Raw genomic sequence first — 12,707 nt, forward strand, 5'->3', positions numbered from 1 at the left:
TATACAGATGCCAGGTGGACAGCCATTTGCACAATCCATTCTCCAAAAATTTACTGCATGGCAATTCTGAGCCAACCACTCAGCCCCCTGCCCAATATGCTACTCAGATATCACCACCTCGAAGCAGCCTTCTCTGATTACCTATGCAAAATTAACTGTTTCATCATCCACATCCCTGTAGCACATTGTACATGATGCTGTATTTACTCATTTCAGTGACTCGACTCCACTGAGTTGTGAACTCCTTTTCCACCTCCATCTCCCCAGGGACCAGCATGATGAGTGGCACAGAGCAGGCAAATATTAATTAGCTACCATGTGTTGAGCTTTTCCTGTGTGTCTCACTTTGTGCTCAGTGCTTTATGTATATTATCTCAATGAATCATCCCAATGACTCTATGAGGTGGGTACTATTATTAGCCCCATTTTACAGATGAGGAAACTGAGGCTCAAAGAGGTTAATCTACCCAAGATTACTCAGCTGATACTGCAAGAATCCAAACCAAGTTGTGTATGTCTGAACACAAAATCTATGTTCTAACCACTAAGATTCCCACTGCCATAGCCAGTAATGGAACTAATTATGAAAAACATGGCAAAGTCTCACCTTAAAAGAGCTAATATCTAGAAACCTATGACATACTAACGTTTTTAGGCAAAAAAGCATCTTCTTTACAAACAATTCAAAGTATTGCCGATACACTTATTTGTGAATTAAGTAATTATCAAGCATCTGTTTATGCATAGGACCCAAGCTGCGGGACATACATTTTGACTCTAGTCTAAATTACAGGATGTTATTATGCACCCCCAAAAAGGACATCAGTGCAAGAGTTAAGAAATAAAAATACATCATGAGACAACAAGTCAACATATGTCAAAATGTAGCATATGATCATGGAAAGAAGGACTCAATAATCAGGAGTCTCTAAAACTACAGTTCTTATGCTACTGATTCATTTGATGAAAGTGCCGGCTGAGCACAGCCCTAGGCCAGAGAAGATCCCAGGTGGGAAGGAAAGGGAAGCCTTTGAGAGAGCAATGTGACTGCTGTAGCGGAGCAAAATTTGCCACCCCAAAATATGTCTCTCTGGCATAAGGATTAATTTAGGCTGATTACTTTTAAGAAAAAGAAGACTCAGAACTCTTTATTTTTACCTCCCCTTAGCTGCCTAAAGAATTTAGATAAAGGGCCTCTTCCCAGGATAGAGTTATCATCAGACATATCTGCAAAGAATATGGACTAGGCATGGTGGGGAAAACCCTTGCAGGGCCTGGAAGGCAGAGTTCACTCTGTGTCCACCGTCTCTGCCTGGCCCAGTAAACACTTATTTACCAAACATTTGCTTTTCCATCTTCGTGTGACGTGCCTTCTCCCCTCTGAAGTCCCAAACCACTACCAGCAAACATCCTCTTTTGTCTTTAGCAGAAGATATTTAAGGTGAGGATTTCAACCATGTTGGCAAGTTACTCAGTTCTCCTGAGTCTCTCCCATGTATACATGTTATTAAACTTTTGTTTGATTTTCTTCTGTTAATCTGTCTCATGTCAATTTAATTCTTAGACCAGCCAAAAGAACTCAGAAAGGCAGAGGAAGTTTTCTTCCTCCCCAACACTGCACAAGTAGCACTCTGGTCCAGATTTTCCCAAGTACCTGTGTATAAGCTAGAAGATGATGGAAATTTTCCAAAAGATTAACCTGATCTTTTAACAAGAGGAAAGAGAGACTAATACTCAGGATGGTTGAGACTGGAATACCAAAGACAGAAAAAGTTTAACTTAAATGCAGATTTGGATCAAAAAAGATGAATTAAAAAAAGGAACGGAGCATATGTAACGCTAACAGATGGCAAAGGGAAAGCAAAACCACCAGGTTCCTGTTTACTTCATCCTCAACACAGAAAAAGAGTTTCCATTTGGTCAGGTTAAAACATCACAAAGAGGGAAACCAAGCCCAGGATAGGAAGAAAAGACATGGAAAGAACACCCAACAACCTAAAAATTTAGTCCCCATTACCAGATCAAAAGAAGTTATTGCCCAGGGAACCAAAAGGATATTTGGATATGATCTCAGAAACATATTCAGTGATCTTCAAGAAGTCATGCCAGAAGACTCTAATTAGAGTGAGGGTCCCACTTCAAATAAGGAGAAAGATTGATACAGAAACCTAGAAACTGAGAGGCATGGTGGTGATTTCTAGCAAAGGTCTGCACGTGATTATTAAAATGAAAGAAAAGAGGTAACTACCAAGAGCTCGTATGGGTTCACCATGCATAATCACACCAAAGGAAGGATTTTTTAATAGTTACTAGCATAAGTAGATCTGAAGACTGCTGTGTGAACTGTATACAGACTGTAGTAGGCTTTGGACAAAATATTTTATTATGTTTATGGGCGAGATGAAGCAATCTACACTGTATAACATCACAGCTCAGTAGATTGGTAGAAGGTTAAACAACAGTGGCCCAACTTTCTTTAATCTGACAATATCAGACTGGAAGCAATTTTCTAATGGAAATTCTCCAATTCTCTGTCCTTGACATTAAAAAAAAAAAGAATTTAGATAAACAGAAATCCAAACTTGTCATCAAATTTTAAATCAAACAAAGCTGGGAAGAAAATCAGAGTTAAAAACTGTTTCAATAATTTGGAGTAGGCCAAAAACATCATGAAATTTAACAGTCCCATCTTTAGGCTTTTAAAATTCAAATGGCATCTTGGCATACAGTGGACCAGATATTCTGAAGCACACTTCTTCCCAAAACACCTCTATTCTGGATAAAACAGACTTTGTCATGGGTTGCTTGGCTTAAAGTGTGTTAAAATAAGAGTAGGGGGCAGTGAGCAGTAAATAAATGTAACATGCAAGGTTGTCCCAAGACCAGATATGTATAGCAGACCCATAAATAATATTGGGAGACCAAACCTTCAGCTCTAAGTTGAAGAAGCTGCACCTGAGAGTCCCCTATTTATCAAGACCCTTGAATGGCTACAGCAGCCTCAGGTGGGTAGCATTCCTTCACTCCAAGCACAAATAAGGATGCTCTCCATAAGAGAGCACCAAGTATTCTCATAGATCATGATTAACTAAATATGGTGATTTGGAAGACATATCTAAAGAAACTACTCAGACATATCAGCACAGTGACATGACATGACCAATATGACAAAAGATATGGAATAACGCAGGACAGACTGAGAAGATCTAAAAATCTATTTAATCAGCATCAAAGAAGGAGAGAAGGGAAGAGGGGCCAAATTTGAAGGAGTAATGGCTGACAATTTCCAAAGCAGAAAAAAGACATGAATCCACAGATGTAGGAAACATAACATATAAAGCAGGATAAATAATAGGAAATCCACACCAAGAAACATTGTAGCGAAACTGCAGAACACTAAAAACAGAAGATCTTAGGGACTTCCCTGGTGGTCAGTCCTTAAGACTCCACACTTCCACTGCAGGGGGCGCAGGTTTGACCCCTGGTTGAGAACTAAGATCCCAGGTGCCATGTGGCATGCCCACCCCCCCCAAAAAAAATTTTTAAGTATAATAAGGTAGCAATTTCCCTGGTGGCACAGTGGTTGAGAATCTGCCTGCCAATGCAGGGGATATGGGTTTGAGCCCTGGTCCAGGAAGACCCCACATGCTGTGGAGCAACTAAGCTCATTTGCCACAAGTATTGAGCCTGCACTCTAGAGCCCGTGAGCCACAACTACTGAAGCTTGCACGCCTAGAGCCCATGCTTTGCAACAAGAGAAGCCACTGCAATGAGAAGCCTGTGCACAGCAACAAAGAGTAGCCCCCGCTCATCACAACTAGAGAAAGCTCATGTGCAGCAACAAAGACCCAACACACCCAATAAATAAATAAATAAATAATTTAAAATAAAAATAAAAATAAAATAAAAACAAAAGATCTTAAAAGCAGCTAGATATAAAAAAAAAGATTACTCGCAAAAGAAGGAATTGGATAGTTAGCAGATTTCTCAATGGCAACACTGGAAGCTAAAGGATAGTAGAATAAGATCTTCAAAGACCTGAGAATTGGCTATTCACCATTTTAAGAATGAGAATGAAATATGGATTAAAACAAAGTGATCTTACAACTGGAACTGTTGATTAACTGAACTCCTAAGATATACTTCAGAAAGAAGAAACATGACTCAATTAAGAACTGAAATGAAAAGAGGAATAGCAAGTGAAGAAACTGGTAAATATGGTGAATCTAAACAAAACTGTCAGTAGAAAACAATAATGATGACAATAGTAATATATAATTTATAGATTTAATACAAGGTCAAAATAAAAATGCTGGGAACAATAAATCAAAAAAGAGTTAAAGTGTCCTAATGCCTTTGCATTTGTGTGGGAAATGAATTAGTATATTAACTCTGGCCTTTGTTAAATAGGTGTGGTAAAAAGTCAATGGTATTCACTAAAATAATACAAATGAGACATATATATATATATATATAGGTACATACATACATACATATACATCTTCTGAACCAATATAAGTATGGAAATGACATAAGCCAATAAAAAAACAACCAATCAACCCAAAAGTAAATAAAAAAGTGACACTCCCCTCCCCCAAAAGATAGTAAAAATAAGTCCAGATATACTAACAATCACAATAAATGCAAATTAACTAAGCTCATCACATCAGTTAAAAGAAGTTGTCAAATTGAATGTTAAAAAAAATCTAAGAGGCACTGTTTCAAGAGGCACTCCTAAAACACAGGAATTTGGAAAGGTTGAAAGTAAAAGTGTGGAAAATTATATACCTGACAAACTATCCAAAAGAAAGCTAGTGTAGCTAAATTAATATTAGATAACATAGACTAACAAAAAATATTATTAAGAATGGAGAGGATCGCTACATAATGATAAAGAGTTCAATTCATCAGCAAAATATGTCAGTTCTAAACAACAGAAAACATATCTTATAATTACTAAACAAATTGATGAAATCTTTACTTAAAGGAAAACAAGTCCAGAAACATTAAGAAAGTTTAGAAGCACATCTAAACTTTCAAGGAATAGATCATCTACTGTCTCATAAGTTCCTCCGGAAAACAGAGAGGACATATTTCCCAACTCACTCTACGATGCCAAATAGATACCAAAACAATCAGACCAATATTACTCGTAAATAACTCAAAAACATAGAAGTAAAAATCCTAAGTAAAACATTAGTAAATTGAGTCCAGCAATATGTTAAAAGGTTGATATTGCATAAACAAGTTAGGAAAAATATTCTCATAGTTAACCACATCAACATATTAAAGGAAAACTATAAGATCATCTAAACAGTTGCAAAATTTTAAAATAAAATTCAACAGTCCCGCATGGTAATAACTCATAGGAACCTAAGAAGAGAACTTTCCTTAACCAGTTAAAAGGCATCTACCAAAAACCTACAGCAAGTGTGATCCTCAGTAATGAAAAGTTAGGAATACTTCCTTCAAAATCAGAAGCAATTCCGATCAAAATCTCAACGGGGTTTTTCAAGGAAGATGAGCTGATTCTAACATTGCTTGGAAGAGCAAAATTCCAAAAAAAAAAAAAAAAAAAGCCAAAATACTCCCAATGAAGAAGGAAAGGTAGATACCAAGTTTATTAAAAACACACAGTTATTAGGACAGTATATATTCATGCAGGGGCAGATTAAAAACACTAATGAAACAGAAGTCACAGAAACAGACCCATGCACATAGGGAAACTTTTTATGACAAAGCTGACATTTCAGATCACCAGGGAAGTGAGGACAATTCAGTAAAAAGTGCTAGAACCATTAATTATTTGTATAGAAAAATATGGAATTTAACAATTCTCACTCCCCGTTAATTCAAGATAAAGACTTTAATATAAAAGAAAAAACAAACTTTTATTTCTTTTAAAAATTTATTTATTTATTTTTGGCTCCATCAGGTCTTAGGTGCAGCACACAGCATCTTCCTTGAGGCATGCAGGATCTTTCATTGTGGCGCATGCAGGCTCTTTGTTGTGGGCTCTCAAGTTGTGGTGCACAGGCTTCTCCCTAGTTGTGGCACTCGGGCTGCAGGTCACATGGGCTGTGTAGTTGTGGTGTGCAGGTTCCAGAGTGCCTGGGCCCTGGAGTTTGTGGCACACAGGCTCTCTAGTTGAGGCATGCGAGCTCAGTAGTTGTGGCGAGAGGGCTTAGTTGCCTCTCAGCATGTGGGATCTTAGTTCCCAGACCAGGGATCAAAGCCACACCCCCTGCATTGGAAGGCAGATTCTTTACCACTGGACCACCAGGGAAGTCCGAAAACTTTAAACTTTTAGAAGACAGCATAAGAGAACATCTTTAGGATGTTCCAACACTTGGCACAATAAGGCTTTCTTAATCTAGTGGGTGAAATGGTATCTTATTGTGATCTTAATCTTCATGTCCATCCTTAATGGCCTTCAGTAATCTTTCGTGTATTTATTTGCCATTCCTGTTTCTGTGTCTGTGAAATACCTGTTCATATCATTTCCTTGTTTTTCTAATTGTCCGTGTCGTAATGGTTTGTAGTTAACATGTGTTACAAATATCTTCTCCCAGTTTGTGACTTATCTTTTCCCTTTCTTTAGTATTTTGGGCTAAACAAACATTAATTTTAATTTAAATTATCCTTTATATTTGGTGCTTTTATGTCTTGTTTAAGAAATCCTTTCCTACCTCGCCTGAGCCACGTGGCTAGATCAGGGGAGATATAGCACCCCAGGGAAACTAGGGATGCGGGTACTGAATTGTGACTAATGGCTGCTGGGCAGGCAAGAATCCACAGGTGGTGGTGCAGATGAGGAAACACTCCAGGTACTTGAGTCACTTGAACATACCTCAGATGAAGATGGTGGGCTCTGGCTTCATGAAGCCCAGCTCTGCCACTCATTGGCTGTCTCTGTAAACCTGAGTTTCTTCACGTAGAGACAGGGGATGATGATGAAGGACTGATGATGGTACCAACCTCCGAGGACTACAGAGACGATCCTGCCAAATCAAGCATTTACTGGGCTCACCCATCCTTAGAGGCGCCTGAAAACTCTTTGAATAGTCAAAGGGGAGTCATGGAAAAGAGAGTATGAAGACCCCAAATGTGGGCCAGGCATCAATGGGTGAAGGTGGCCAGCAGGTGTGCACATGCGCATATGTGAATGCAGGGCAGAGTTCTTCTTGCTAAGAAAATACATTTCTCCACGGCTTCTTGCTGCATGCCTCACAGGCTCACTTTAGCATCCATTTCACCCATGTCACTGTACCAAGACCTCTCCCTCTTATCTGTCTCTGCTGGGACCTTTAGGCCACTTAAACATGAACATTTTAATGAAACTTTCAAAGATGTGCATCACATTATGCCACTGAAATCATGATGCTTCCTGACCTAGTTTATCGAAAGGCTAGTGCGTCCTCATTTCTTCCCATGCTGTCTCTTCTCTGAGCTGCTGAGGTCATGCAGGGAACCAGGTCACACATCTGTATGGATGGATCATAGTCTGGTCACCCTTCAAGCAGTAGTTCTGGCGCCTGGGTTGGAGGCCTGGGGACTGGGAGTACTGGGTACCCAGCCGGGCCGGGAGCAAGGGAAACCAAGCAGCACCCGAGTAGCTGGGAACAGGCCAAAGAGTCGGAAACAGGATGAACACTGGGGATGGGGCAGGCAAAGCCAGGAGAAGAAGGCAGCTGTGGGGGATATCTGTCATCCACTCCTTAGTGTTAGTTCTGAAATGGACTGTTTTCATTTAAATCCATAACGTGGGCAGATGGCAATTAGTGGCCAGTGGACATGTCTTCACCGCCCACACTCTGTCCTGGGCATTGTGCTTTTCATGCACTAGCCCATTTGTTTTCATCTTCAGCAGCTATGAGTGTGGATGTTATTACTTCTACCATGAAACAGATGAGGAAACAGGGCTTAGACGTTAGGTAACTTGCTCAAGATCACGTAGCCAGCAATTGATGGGGCAGACACTTGTCTTCTGAATCCGTGCTCCTAACTGCTGTGTCACATGGTGCTCAATGAGTGCCTCCTATGACCTTGCACAAGACTTACATTTTGCAGGCTGCCATGGAGAGTCCTCAAAGTCCAGAACAATAGAATGGGCATTGGGGGTCTTTTCCTCAAGAAACGCACCTCATTTTTCCTCTCATAAGCGGCCTGAGGTGACCTCTGAAAATGGTTCACTCTTCACTTGACCCAGAAAACCCCATAAAATCACTCAAATGAAGAGGTTAAAATCTTTGTGTGCACTTTCAGAGCACTCGTGAAACTGCTCAGGCCATGAAGGGTATGCATACCCCCCAATCCACCACTTTCTGAAGGATGTCAATTTATAGGGCCATGTGTGCCCTTCCGTCAGTACAATGGTGGAGATGGTAGGTGTGCCCAGGCCAAACAGAGGGGCTGGATGCAGGGTTGATGGCCCCAAAACAGTGGTGAGTTTTACTGCACATGATGAAAAATGCAGAGTGTCACACTGAACTTAAGGGTTTAGATGCAGATTCTCTGGTCACTGAGCACATCGAGGTAGACAAAGCCCCCAAGATGCAGTGCAGGACTCAGCGAGCTCATGGGTGGATTAACCTGTGTGTGAGCTCTCCCCACTGCAGTGAGATGATCCTCACTGAAAAAGAACAGATGGCTCCTCAACCAGAAGAGGAGGTCGCACAGAAAAAAAAGCTATCCCAGAAGAAACTGAAGAAACAAAAACTTATGGCCTAGGAATTAATCCAGCATAAAATATATGCAAATTAAAGTTAAAAAAAGAGAAATGCACCTCAATTTAGTGATGGCAGCTCCGCATCACTGTGGCTGCATTTGATCACAGCCTGGTTGGATGTGATTGGGTCTCCATGGAAACACAACTTCCACCGACTTCTGCTTCCAGAGGAGTCTGCTTCCAATCTGAGAATTCATTTCAAATATGGTTTATTTTTACTTTTTAAAAAATTTAATGTTTATTCCCCAATAGGAACTTGTGATTTGAGCAGTAACTTACAGGCATTCAGAGATATACCATCTTTTCTTGAGCTTTACAGAACATGCCAGCTTTTCAAATACAGTTTTGAGACTTTATCTGCATCACGTTCACACATGAGACCTCTGAGGCAGTGCAGAGTAATGGCTGGGAACACGGACTGCTCCCCAGAAGGCCTGACTGCCATTTACTAAAGGTGCATTTCTGACGAGTTACTTACTCTCTCTGGGTCCCAGTTTACAACTCTACAAAACAAGGGTAATAAAGTACTTAATTCATATATTTGTTCTCAGTGTTACTAAGTTCTTAACAAAATAAGTGTTGTCACATATATGCGGAAAATAGAAAAATGGTACAAATCAACCGGTTTGCAAGGTAGAAACAGAGACACAGATGTAGAGAACAAACATGGACACCAAGTTGGGAAAGTGGGGGCTGGGGGGGAAATGAACTGGGAGATCAGGACTGCCATATATACACTACTAATAAAAAAAAATATCAAATTGTACACTTTAAATATATGCAGTTTATTGTATGTCAATTTTATCTCAATAAAAGTTCTTAAAAAAAAATAAGTGTTGTCTACTATTAATGCCCTCCCACCTACCCATTCCCTTCCTGCTACTCCTGTTCCCAACATTAGGGTGACCAATTCATCCTGATTTGCTTGGGACTTTCCCTGTCTTTACATGAACACCCCCACCCCGCAGTCTTGGGCAAACCAGGACCATTGAACACCCTCCCCGACTCTGCGGTCAGAGAAGCCACAATAGTCCAGATGAAATGGTGGCCAATGGGGCTCAAGAAGGTCTGAAGCCCCGATTTACACTCTGGTAACTCAGCATCATGGCACTGCGTGGCCACGGGAGGTAGAATGGCAGCTCAGAGGCACAGAAAACTCACTGAAATGGAAGGTACATCCAATTAACTCTCAATTTTTGAGTCCCCAAGGGCAGAAGCTGTCTTATTGTTCTTCATACCCTCTGCACACTTAGTAGGCTGATTTCTTAAGGTCATGTGTTATGAATGACAGTGGCCTGCATCTAAATCCAGTTTGGGAACGCCTTTGGAGCAGGTTCTGCCTATGGAGGGAAAATTCCATCCTGAAATGGGATTCCTGCCTTCAGACTCATTCATGAATCACGATTTGGTTAAAGACTGTCATCATCTGCTCATAACTACCCTCCTCACCCTATCTTTGGGATTGATGTGGTTTTCAATGGTTTGCAAATAATTGCCTAATGCATAATGACCCAGAGGGGGTGCCTAGAGAACACCACACAACCTACTGAGGTCCCCTACTCACAGCCTGGGTTGTTTCCCAAGTTCTCATGTGCCTTCTGTGTGGGGTAAGCAGGAGGCTTCAGAATACAGGGAGAAAGCACCCTATTTGCAGGGAGTCTTGAGGGATGGGGACATGCATTGTTCTCGGTGTTCTGAGATGGAATACTGATGAGACCTTGTCACCGCTATGTGCCAGGGAGACATGGTCCAGGAGACTGACCAGGTGCTTGATCTCTGGTGTTGAACAGTCCTGGCTGTGCCTCTTACTAGCTGTGAGACCTGTGGCAAGTGAATTACCTTCTCTGAGGCTCCATCTCCTCGTCTATAAAATGAGAACAGTAGTAATACTTGATGGTAGGGAGGCTTTAAAAACCTAGTACCTATAAAGAGTATGTATAATATGGGGCTTAATTCAGCTTAATACCCTCTATACCCTAACAAGGTCTGTATCCGCTATTATTGTTTTACACTGTTGTGACCCAACATAAGCATGGCATACAACATCGTTCCAATGGGAGAACAGCCCCCAAATCAACAAGTGCATACAGAAGTGTCAAACAGTAAGTGCTCAATAAATGTTAGCTGTTATTAAGAGCTTTTAAATCAATCTGCTTCTTGTGTCTCAGAATCACCCGGCTGCCCTGTGAATACTAGGAAAAGCTCATTTAAGAAACTCCATGAGACACATACGTAGTATTCATGCCCAAAACGCGTCCTGTGAATGTAATCATGAGGAAATTGCAAACTTTTTAAAAATGTTTATTTAATTAATATTTATTTATTTTGGCTGCGCCAGGTCTTAGATGCAGCACACAGACTCTTAGTTGCGGCATGTGGACTCTTAGTTGCAGCACGCAGACTCAGTTGCGGCATGCAGACTCAACTGTAGGATGCAGGCTTCTTAGCTGCGGCATGCGGACTCAGTTGCAGCAATGTGGGCTTCTTAGTTGTGGCATGTGGACCCTCAGTTGTGGTATGTGAACTCTTAGTTGTGGGATGTGAACTCTTAGTCACGGCATGCATGCTGGATCTAGTTCCCTGACCAAGGATCAAACCTGGGCTCCCTGCATTGGGAGCATGGAGTCTTACCCATTGGACCACCAGGGAAGTCCCCAAACTTAAATTAAGGGAGATTCAACAAGATAACTGGCCTGTACACTTAAAAATTGTTGAGGATATGAAAGACAAAGAAAGCATAGAGGAGACCAAGGAGACAAGACTGCTAAGAACAATGCATAATCTTGGACTGGCTTCTAGATCAGAAAGAAAACATTGCTATAAAGGACATTATTAGAACAACTGGTAAAATTTGAATAAGGTCTATAGATTAATAATATCATATAATTGCTAAACTTTCTAGTTTTATAATTGCTAAAATATTTTATAATTATAATTGTCCTGTGGTTCACTGGTGAATCTGGATGAAGGAAGGGTATGTGAGTTTGGGAGCTATTTTTGCAACTTTCATGCATGTTTGAAATTATTTCAAAATAAAAAGTAAAACATAAGTAAATAAAATGAAGCTAAGAACTACGAAACATTTAAAAGAAGGATAAGAAACTGTGCAGTTAAGGAAGCAGCCAGCTCCCTGCTCACTAGCCAGCAGCTGTGAAAAGACTCTTGGTCCTGTTTCTTCACCATCCCTTTTTGTGGCAAGCCTGGAAAGGCCTACTTTCTATTAACAGGCAGCTTTAGAATCTTCCGTAGAAGTGGAGAGAGGTCATTGGGCTTGTCTGCACAGGTGGTAACGAGAAAGGCAACCAATCTAGTGCAGTGCAGAAGTCAGTGGGAAGTGGTGGGCCAGGGGCTCCAACTGCATCGTTTGACCTGCCTGCAACATTTAAGCTAGATGTCCCGTTAAGGGGTCAGGATGAAAAGCACTGTTGTGCCCGAAGAGACTCTTCTACCATGGAGATGCTGCTTCAAGGGGCAAGAAAGGTGAACTTGGCTCCTTAGAAAAGGAGCAGTGTTCACTACCAGCCAGAAGAGGGTGCTGTTTTCTCCAATGTCATCCTTCCCACCAAGTGTGCACACACGAGTGGTTGCACAGATCTGCAGATCCCAGGGGCAGGATTAGGGTGAGTTGAAAGGGACAGAGTCATGAAAACATAGGGCTGGATCTTGCCTTTATTTAAGATTTTGATACTCTGTTCATTATGGATGTTTCTGCATTAATTTGAATAATTATTCAAATTAATTATTCAAAATATTGCATAAAATATTATTTATCTTGATTACTGAGTTGTTTGGCACCCCCTTAAAGTTTGCACCTGAGGCCAGTGCCTCATTTGCCTCACCCTAGTCCCAGCCTGGCAGATCTAAGCCATTAATTACAACACCACCAGCTCAGAGTTTGCAACTGGTTAGATGAGAGGTCTGGAGTTAATGGACCACTTGTACCCATGAAGATCTGGCAAAGGGAATTAATCCTGAGAAC

The 12,707-nt window shown here is 40.9% G+C and overlaps 1 protein-coding gene across 5 annotated transcripts in view; it reads right to left on the minus strand.

Annotated features, from left to right (window-relative positions):
- ABHD6 (abhydrolase domain containing 6, acylglycerol lipase) overlaps positions 1-12,707 on the minus strand; it is a 91,735-nt gene that overhangs the window by 50,880 nt on the left and 28,148 nt on the right. For all 5 annotated transcript variants that reach the window (XM_057705032.1, XM_057705028.1, XM_057705029.1 and 2 more), the window contains exon 2: positions 8,786-8,913. The gene's annotated coding sequence lies outside the window, so the exon portion shown is untranslated. The remainder of the gene's footprint in view (positions 1-8,785; positions 8,914-12,707) is intronic.

Source organism: Hippopotamus amphibius, chromosome 13 (genome assembly GCF_030028045.1).
Source record: "Hippopotamus amphibius kiboko isolate mHipAmp2 chromosome 13, mHipAmp2.hap2, whole genome shotgun sequence".
Taxonomy (NCBI): Eukaryota; Metazoa; Chordata; class Mammalia; order Artiodactyla; family Hippopotamidae; genus Hippopotamus; species Hippopotamus amphibius.